At 41.0% G+C, this 10,094-nt stretch overlaps 1 long non-coding RNA gene across 3 annotated transcripts; it reads left to right on the top strand.

Moving 5' to 3' along the window:
* Window positions 1-557: 557 nt before the first annotated feature.
* Window positions 558-9,670, top strand: LOC122465887. 3 transcript variants are annotated; one of them, XR_006291013.1, is made up of 3 exons: window positions 558-714; window positions 1,909-2,431; window positions 7,707-9,670. It is a non-coding gene; the product is annotated as an uncharacterized LOC122465887 (long non-coding RNA). The 3 variants fall into 3 exon arrangements; XR_006291015.1 differs by lacking the exon at window positions 558-714 and adding an exon at window positions 1,172-1,266; XR_006291014.1 differs by lacking the exon at window positions 558-714 and adding an exon at window positions 1,316-1,496.
* The last annotated feature ends 424 nt before the right edge of the window (window positions 9,671-10,094 follow it).

The following is a 10,094-nucleotide window of genomic DNA, read 5'->3' on the forward strand; positions in this document are numbered from 1 at the left end:
AATTTCTTAAGGGGTAGCTGGAGATAGTAGGCAGAATGCTCCATTCCTATTCTGGGTTTTCTTGGAAGTTTTGGGAGTTTTAAAAATACATACCCATTGTTTTTCTGTGTGTAAAAGATGACAATTTTCTCCAGTTAATTCTATTTGTCATGCAATAATATGCTTCATTTAACTGAAGCATTTCAGTAATTCCTTCTGATGAAGAAACAAAGCATATGAAGATCCCATTTTAAAAAGTCAATGCCTTTAGCATTTGGGTGTCTTAAGGATTCAAAAGGAATAGAATAAAACTCACACCTCTCAGAGAGTTCTCTGGTCACTAAGGTATGGGATATTCACATGTGGGGCTCCCTCAATCTTTCCTGTTAAAGCTGTTTCAGTGTGGATCAATAATTAAAGAATCATTAGAGCATGTGGAGGGGGGAACTAAACCCTGGATCTCCCACCTAGATGCCCTAGCCACCCAAGCACTCTCTTTCCCTGGTCCAATGACTCTATATATATTATCCAAAATGGAGCAGCTTCAACAGGAGAAGATGAGGACCCTACCATTTAAGAATATCTCATAGCTCAGGGGTTAGAGCATATACCTGAGAGCTGTAGGAGACTGCTGTTCAAATCCTTCTGCCCACTTCCCCCACCCCAAGCCAAGGGAGAAATTGAACCTGAGGGGGTCTCGCATCTGAAGTGAATACTCTAACCACTGGATTAAAGGTGACTTCTTTCTGTGGCTATTTTGTGTGGAATGAGACAGGCACATAACTCAATCTCACAAGAAATGACTTTGCCACCTGGGTCCAGGATGGTTAGTCCTAGCTGTGGGTTGCAAGGAATGATAGGTAGTTCCCCGCAGCCTAGATTTAGGTGCCTGTGTCTGTGAGAGAGAAAGGGCTTTAGCACACACCCCTCTTGCCAGTCTTTTCCATTGGCTAGCTTAGGCAGCACCCCACCTAGCATGCTGGCTTTTTGTGGATTGCATTCTTAGGCACCTATATCTCCCCTTGCATTGTCTTGGGAGCCTAGGCACTTAACTCAGGCTTTGTGGATTGGAGTGCTGTTTCTGTGATTTTCTAGGTGTCTAAAAGTTAAGTATTGCAATGCTTAAATCCCTTTCTGAATCCAGGCCTAGTTGATGTGTCTCTAGAGTGCTCAGGCAGAAGACTTGGAAGTAGGAACCTTTTGACAGATGAGACTCAGCTGAGGGGCCTACAGAAGGGCCACCTAACAGGGCTGTAAAGAGGGGGTTATCAGGAAGGTGGAGCCCTGGTAAATGACTAGAAAGACTTCTGGCCCCTGTGGGAGGACTGTATGGACATAAAAGCCCCTTATAAAACAAAGGGACTAACTGAGCTGGGGGGGAGGGCTGGAAAGTTTAAAGTAGTATTTTTTATGATAAACAGCCACACCTAGAGGGGCAGCAGTACTGTGAAAACATCAGGTGTGGTGGCTTGATTGAGGTGAGGTAGAAGGTAAACTGAGGTCTGTAATTGGACCAGGTAAGCATCCCTACAAGGGGAATATCTGTCATGAAGTTTACTCTTCTGCTTGACATGTTCAAAGAATGTATAGTTAAAGGGCAGCTGACATCTTCCCACATAACTCTGGAACAACAGCTGTTTCAAATAAACTTGTACTAAAGTTGCTACAAATAATCTTCATCTAAGACTCTTTCCTAGCACAGTTCTGAGCACTATAATTAGTGCTCCATGCCACAATGAGACCAGATTTTATTGCAATGCTAATTTATTTGATCTCTACAAAATATCCAGTTCCCATTTTTACCACCCTGATACAAATATAAACAACTATGACTTGTAGCCTGGTGAAAATACTCTCTGACTTAAAATCATCAAAACTGTTTTTGTCAGTAATTATTTTTACAGATTTTTTTTTCTCTGTGCTCTCCAGACCTCAGTTCCTGCAATGCTTTTGAGGTAGCCTGGCCCAGAATCTCCTTCCCCATCAGGTGTGTCAGAGGAAGTGGAAGAATTGTAGCCTGTGAGTCATCTTCCTGGATCCCTATGCTTCTTTCTAGCTCTGTGCTCTTCTCCAGGTACCTCAGCTGACCAATCTTTGCTTCTGGCTCAGTGTGCTCCCTGGCTGCAAACTGGACTTCTGTGCTGGCTCCCTGATCCCCTCATGCCATGGAACAGTGCAGAGAGCATGCACTATAATCCAATTAATTCTCCTTGGGTGGGGGAGGGGGAAAGAATAGAAATTGGAGAGCAAGAGGCAGCTGCAGGCAGCTCCTCGCAGGTCAGGGAGAAAAAGAACTTGTTGGATGGTTGGCTGGCTGCAGTAACATCATGGACTCCTATGGCAGAAATGTATTCCATTGTATCTTGGAAAAATGCCAAATTCTGAGGACAAAGAATCACAGTATCCATGGGACCCATTCAGAGCTATTGTTTCAATCAATCTGCAGATTCAGGTAGGCATCGTTCTATTGACTATACTCTATTCATGCTTTTAAGGTTATCTTTGTAAATATAAGTGTTCCAAACATAATATCTTTCAATGAAACCTGAGATTTGGAGCACAATTCTAGAGCAAGGGGTAGATTATACACTCATGGAATTAATAGGCCCTTTGTAATAATGAATGTTAAATAACATTTTCTTTATTTTGTCTATCTTTTTAACCTTCCACAGCCTCAAGCATGCCCTTTGTCTAGCAGAAACGTGTTTGTCAGCTCTGCCTTGCATGCAGACTTTAAAACATTTTCAGTACAAATACACAACTCCTTCAATATCATTTGTACGTACACCTCACAACAATTATGAGGATCAGTTTGACATAAACTTTCATTAGGGGCCTCACATGATATAATTTATGGATTAATATTATGAAAGGTATGTGGTAGGTGTAGGAGTTTGTCACGCCTCGTAGGAGTTGCCGTTATAGAACACTGAACCCTTTACCAGCGGGCACCAATGGGAGTCTGTATCACAGGGACCTTATGGGAGTTGTAATTCAGGTACTTCTTACCCCATTCTCTTCTATGGGTATGGATCTGTGGCTGGACTATATCTCCCATGACGTATCACATAGATTGGTAAGAGGGGGAACCATGGTGCATCATGGCATGTCTGGTCACAGTCAGGCCTCTGGAGATTGGGAACATGACCCACCTGTCATGAACTACAACTACCATGAGACACATGGCACTATAGGCAGATGCAGTTTAATGTGGACCTGACCCAAAATGAGACAGTTACTTCAGTTTGACAAGCAGAAATATTTAAATTCAAGTCAAACCAATCCAAAACAAAATATTGTCTTTTGATTTTTTCCAACTGGAAGTTTTGGTAACATCAGATTTTTTTACAGGAACATTTAATTTTGCAGAAACTACATTGTCCATCAAAAATCATTTTTACAGAAATTTCCCAACCAGCTCTAGTGTTTAATCATAATAACACAGTAGTCCCTATGTATTCCTTGGATGTCTCCCATATAAGAGCTCAATTTTGCCCTCTCACTACAGTCAGTGGGAATTGCACACATTTAACTAAGCTCTAAGGGCCAACTTCTTTGTTACACCATTGCAACAACATTTGTTTCAGTTGGGTTTTGCTGGTAGAAATGAGAGGAATATTTATCCCTTATCTTGTCTAACCCAGTTTAGACATCAGTTCACTCTGATGTGATGGGATCACAGCACAATGACATATGGCTGTAGAACATCAGTGTTTTCTAGTCTATGAATAGGGTAGATCCCATTTGTTGAGATTTATTTGGTATTGTTTCCACCAGCCAAGGATTTGGCTCTATGGCTTCTAGTGCTAGAATTTGGCCCATAGGTAAGTTAAAATGGATTGATTTGTGTGTGTGAACAAAGCTGAGAGAACATTAATAAAAGCTTATATAATGCTGCACCAGTGTTTGCAAATGGCTAATGACAGTAGATAGGGTCTATTAGTAAGTATTTTAATGTGTTTAACTGGGCAGCTGGATAGGCAGCATAGTGCCTACTGCATGCTTATTTGGCTCTAAATTTAATTTAAAATGAATGATCTGCTAGAGGTTGAACTAAACAATAGACATTTTTACTGCATTTCCAGCGGGCCTTAAGAATGTTAGCGTTCACATTTAAAGCTGCTGCTGTTGTGCCCAGACTGACTAGTGTAGTGCTAGTGTCTTCTGGCTACCAAAATCCGTCCATATTTATCATATCCAACTCTGCCCTAGCAGCAGCACTGCAGTAGCTGCAGGCTAGAAAATTAGCCAAGAGATCCATGTCTCTGTCCTTGTCTTTGTCTCTCACTTCATTAGGCCTGTAGGAATGTTTAACTGAAATTCTTTCTCTGCTAGTTTCCCATGTCAAAGTCTAGTAGTACGTTGTGAGGACACATTGTGAGAGAACTGAGCAGTAATGACTTGCTCATGCACTTCTCATTAGCTCTACAGCAATGTTTTACTTTCATTTTTCTCTCCTTGATTATTACAGATGTGTTGCAATGTACTTGCATTCTCACACTGACTTGTGGGTACCACCAGGTATGAATTATATTGTGAAGATGCATATAACTCTGTCTATTGAATAATGGAAATCATAGTCTAGGTGTCATTTATTGTTCTCTCTTGGGGGGGGATCATAGACGTACCTTTGGAATGAAATCTCAGGGTCATAAATCTGTTGGCTGACATACTGATAATACAATAAGGTGACAGACTGAAAAAATCAGCACTGTTTTTATATAATTCATATCTTATGAATATTACATTTAGAACTAGAGAGACCCCTGAATATCACATTTCTGTCTGAAAATGTTGTACTTGGTATAGTTACAAGTAACACCTAAGATTATTATTAATGGAAAGTTAGAAAAACAAGCACTGGATTTTTTTTCTGTTCATTTACTTTGTAAATTTGACAGCACTTTCAGAATAGGCAGCATTCCTGTTTTCCCTGAATGGATAATTCAGTCCTGATCCTACACCAGGATCCTCTGGGGTTATGCAGATTTTCACTAAATTCAGGGAAGTTCTGCGTGAGAGAACAAATCTACACTAGGATGAACCCAAAGCAGAATTGGAACTTTAGCGAGTCTGTTTCTCCCCCCAAAAAAGAATATTCTGGTCTATATAGATTCTTATACTCCCCTCGTGGCTGTGGCATCTGAACACCTTCCAGTGGTGCATTCAGCAATGTGACTAACATCTGCTATGTGTGGTTTGCTCTCCCTCATCCTTTCCTAGGGAGAGAATTGTGAGTTCAGTCTGTTTCGTTTTAGTATTTAAGAAAGAAAGAAAAGAAATGGGCATCCTGCTGTGGATTTATATTGGTGAAGGGAAGGTCAAAGAAATGCACCTTGTACTTAGAGTAGAAGGTAGTATGGTTTATGATGTTCCTTACTTCCTCTGGGAGTTTGTTCCACAATCTTGGTCCAGCCTCCAAAAAAACCCTGTTTTCTGCACTGATGAGCTTTACCCTTCTGGTAGAAAGTTCCATTGTGCCTGTGGAGCAGAGTTTCTGGTCATGGTCCATATGCTGGAGCTTCAGGCAATCTTTTGGATATCCTGGCCACAGACCATCAAGCAACTTGATGATGAGGACCGAAATCCTGAGCTTGACTTGATATTCTATGAGAAGCCAGCGTAGGGAGGAAATGACAGGTTGGAGGTGTTTATGGTAGCCTGTGTTCCTGAGGAGATGTGCTTCGAGTGTTCTGAACTTGCTGGGGTTTCCTGAGCACTGATGGCTTCATGCTTTATTTGATAAATATCAAAGGTGGAGGAGAAAAGCCCTTATCCATTTTTTAAATAGTATATTTTGCCTCTTAAAAAAAGTATTTCAAAAGAACAGGAAATACTCTGTTTGACAATATGTTATCATAACAAGTTTGTGGATTTTTTTTTAAGGCCAATAAAAATCTAAAACCCACAAGTATATATCTCAAAAATGATACAAAATGCCAGGATTTATATCATACTGAATTAAGTGTTTTACAGATCCATGCCTGAGATCCAGGCCACATATTCAACTCATCCCTAATACTATATTGAAACACTGCAGGGAAGGTGACCATACTGGGTGGGAGACTTGGAAGCAGTGGGACAGACCTGGCAACATTTTCAGTTTGCTGTTGAGACAGAATCATTGATGCCAAAGATGGCAAAACGTTTACAAATTCATTGATAAAAAGAGGAGAGAGATTTCTTTTACCTCAGAAGCTGGCCAAATGTATTCCATTTCAAATATTTCTTTCACAAATAGACTTCTCCAGTCTAGCACTTATTTTATTGCTAGCCCTTTTGTATTTATTTACTGCTACAGACAGCCACCACCAAAACAAAGTGAAAATAACATTAGGAATGATTGCAAAGAAACAAGAAAGGTCTTTTTTCAGCTTTGAAACTATGTAGTAGTTATTATTTATGGTCCTGCAGGGAATTACTTTTTTACCATTTTCCCCTCATTTCTGTCATTCTCCATGCTGGACTCAATGGACACAAATAGATTAATCTAGCATCCCACATTTCTTGCTCCCCACCCCCATTCAAAATAGTTTCTAGTGAATTTGCAAATTCTATTTACATGTCAAACAAATTGAACAGTGTGTTCATTTGGGATGTGTTTGGCAGACAGTATGCAGAGTATGTAAATCAGTGATATTCATCTCAAAAAAATCAAAAAATTAAGCAGGGCGGAATCATTAGGGAGGATTTGGCAAATTCATAGTTTTGTTATGTTGCATTCAGATTCATAGAGCTATTAAAAGAAAAGATGTTTTGAAGTGCCCAGTCTTTACTGGGCCAGCCTGATATGTACAAGAGGCCTCTGCACCTACCTATAGCTAGGGCAGTTCTATTCAATCCATCTACTGTTCACAGATTGGGTAGCCTTGGATCTGCCTGAACCAACACAGGGGAGATATCCCACAAGAAGCTTGTAAAGAGTTCATATTGGATCAAAAGCTACTTAATCTGTCATGAAAGCTCTCTAGTTTCCATAACTTCCCAGCATTTCAATTTATCTCTGTGAGACAGACACCACCTCATCCGTAGCATCTAACTGGGGAAAAAATACATACAGAGTATCAGGTTAGGAAAAGTTGCATTTTCAATATAGTAGTCCAAATCAAATCTTGAAGTCCTGATTCATGGCCAGCTAATCCCCTCCCATTGAAAAAGCCATGGGAAAGGGCCCTGAGGATGTTTCAGGGAGGATTCCTTGACAGAGATTCCCCTTGTCCCATCTGAGGGGCAGGGTTTGCTCTCTCAGGGCCCTTTCCCATGGGTTTTCTGCTGCTTGCGCCTGGTGCTGTATTATGTCTTCTGATTATTTCCTGTAATGTGTCTCTCTCTGCCTGACCATTGTCTACCCCATACCACAGAAAGGTCTCCCAGGAGATTCTCATGTAAAGGTGATACTCCATGCACAGATCTGGAGGGGACAATCTGGACTCAATTGTTAATATGTGCTCCTGATTCAGACAAACTCTTGCTGAAATCAGTGGTATATTACAATCATCAACACACGTGCTGTTTTGATGGTGTATTAAACTAAGGAAAAATAACAATTTAGCCCCTTCTTGATATGTTGGTCTATTTTGCTCTCCTGTCTGATAATACTTGCAGTGGAGGACAGCCTGGTTCCCAGCTGTGTACTTACTATGCAAACTAGAGATGTTCTGAAACTAACCACCCAACTGCACATTCAATATTTGTTCTCATTTATCTATATTACTTCCTCAAAACAGGTGTGTTGTATCAAGTCTTGTATGGAATATTGGGACAAAATGTGTCCTGCGTCTATGCTGTGCTTCCTCCATCTCCATGGCAACCTCCTGTGCAGGACCTAGCCACAACTGCAGTCCCCGAGTGTGAGTCTTCAGCTTTTCCTCACTTATGCTGCTAGCAACAGTAGCTACTCAAAAAGAGGAGGAGAGGAGGTAGAACTAATGCCTACAACTCACCTGTGAAACAGTCAGCAGAGGGAACATAAGCTGAACCCCCTAAAAATGTGCAGCAATAGGTATGCATCTCTGGATGTTGGAGTTCTGGAATGCAATATGAAGAATGCAGCTCTGCCCCATCACAAATGCAGGTCAACATCTTCAAGGCACAACTGAGGCCACAGAGATGCTGGGGATTTCCTCATGCAGATAGCTGCAAACTTTCCAGGTGACAACAAGGCTAGTAGTTCAAATAGATGATGTTTCAACCTCCATGAGGCTTGTCAGAAGTAATGAGCAGTATTTAGGTGGCAACTTAAATAATTCATGAAAGATCACTTAATTTCTAGAGTAAAGGTAATTTCTAGAGTAATGGCATGCAGTCTGGGACATGCCCATACATAGCACTGCAAGGCAACAAAGGAGTTAACATTGTGGGTTTTTTTGTTTGTTTGTTTGTTTGTTTGTTTTTTTTACTGAAACTTGTTTTTATGGAAGAGATTGCTGGAAAGAGTGTTCTCTGTCCCTTGACTCTGGAAAGCTTGATGTTAGCTTGATCCCCAGTTTGACCTCAGCTCTGGTTAACCTGCTGGGGTCATAGCCTGGTTGGAAAAAATACAAAAGAAAAGATTTGTAACTGTTCAGTACATTTCCTGACTGGATGAGCATTTTCTGGCTGTCACGGAGCTGACAACAGATAGTTTAACAATGATTAGCATTGCCTGTATTTGTGGGGAGTGGGCATGGCATGAGCAGGGATTTTTTTTATTTCATGCATCATTAAATGCATCATTCATGCATCATGGCTTGCTGCAGGGATTCCAGAAAGAAAATGCTATCTCTAATAAACAGAAAGGAAGAAAGATTAACATTCTTCTTATACAAATGGGCACTATGAAAGGAGTCTCATTTTATGTTGAACTCTGTAATGTATCTAATTTGATTGCATGGAGCAGACCTTATTATCCAGCTGCGAGTAAAAAAAAAAAAAAAGTTATAAAAGAAAAGAGCTTAGTTCAGAATTCTTTGTTATATTAAGTATTTGTGCTTCTCATTTGCTTAAAGATAGAGTCGTTTCCGTGGAGTGGTTGTGTTGTCTGGTGAACTGCATATGGGAATGGGAACCAGGAACTTCTAAATTCTAGTCCCAGGTCTGACACTTACTCGTGGGGTGGACTTAAGCAAACCACTTAAGATGACACTTTCAGACTTGGCTGTGCCTAAAATTAAATATCTACATCCACATTAGACATCTAAATGAAGTGGTCTGATTTTCAGCAATGCGGAGCCTCCACGAACTTTGACAGTTTGCCTTCCTTCCCTTCACCCCCGTGTAGAATAGCGATAATGAAACTTTAAATTTCCCCTCAGTTAAACAACTTAGTTTGAGCTGTGTGGCTGGATAGGAAAGGCATATTAGAGAAGTTATGCAAAAAAGAATTGGCAAGATATAGACATAGTCTGGGTGTGAAGACCACGAGAAGGGTCTGAGTCAAAGATGACACCCCAGTTATTGGCCTGAGTAACAGACAGGAGGGTGATGTGGTCCACACGAGATGGCAGGGATGTCTTCAGGGAAATTAAGAGCTTTGCTCCAACCATGCTGAGCTTGACCTGATGGTTAGACATCCATGAGTAGATCTCAAAGAGAGAGGCTGAGGTTTTACTTAGGTTTAGGGTAGAGAGTAGATCTGTGAGTTGTCATCATAGAGATGGTAGTTAAATTTGTGTTTGCACATGAGATTGCCCAGAGATAAGGTATAGAAGGAGAAGAGAATGGGACCAAGGACAGAGCCCCATGGAACACCAATAGAAGGTTGGAATGGGAATGAGAAGGATCATAGAATCATAGAATATCAGGGTTGGAAGGGACCCCAGAAGGTCATCTAGTCCAACCCCCTGCTCAAAGCAGGACCAAGTCCCAGTTAAATCATCCCAGCCAGGGCTTTGTCAAGCCTGACCTTAAAAACCTCTAAGGAAGGAGATTCTACCACCTCCCTAGGTAACGCATTCCAGTGTTTCACCACCCTCTTAGTGAAAAAGTTTTTCCTAATATCCAATCTAAACCTCCCCCATTGCAACTTGAGACCATTACTCCTCGTTCTGTCATCTGCTACCATTGAGAACAGTCTAGAGCCATCCTCTTTGGAACCCCCTTTCAGGTAGTTGAAAGCAGCTATCAAATCCCCCCTC

The sequence above is a fragment of the Chelonia mydas genome, chromosome 5 (assembly GCF_015237465.2).
Source record: "Chelonia mydas isolate rCheMyd1 chromosome 5, rCheMyd1.pri.v2, whole genome shotgun sequence".
In the NCBI taxonomy this organism is placed as follows: Eukaryota; Metazoa; Chordata; order Testudines; family Cheloniidae; genus Chelonia; species Chelonia mydas.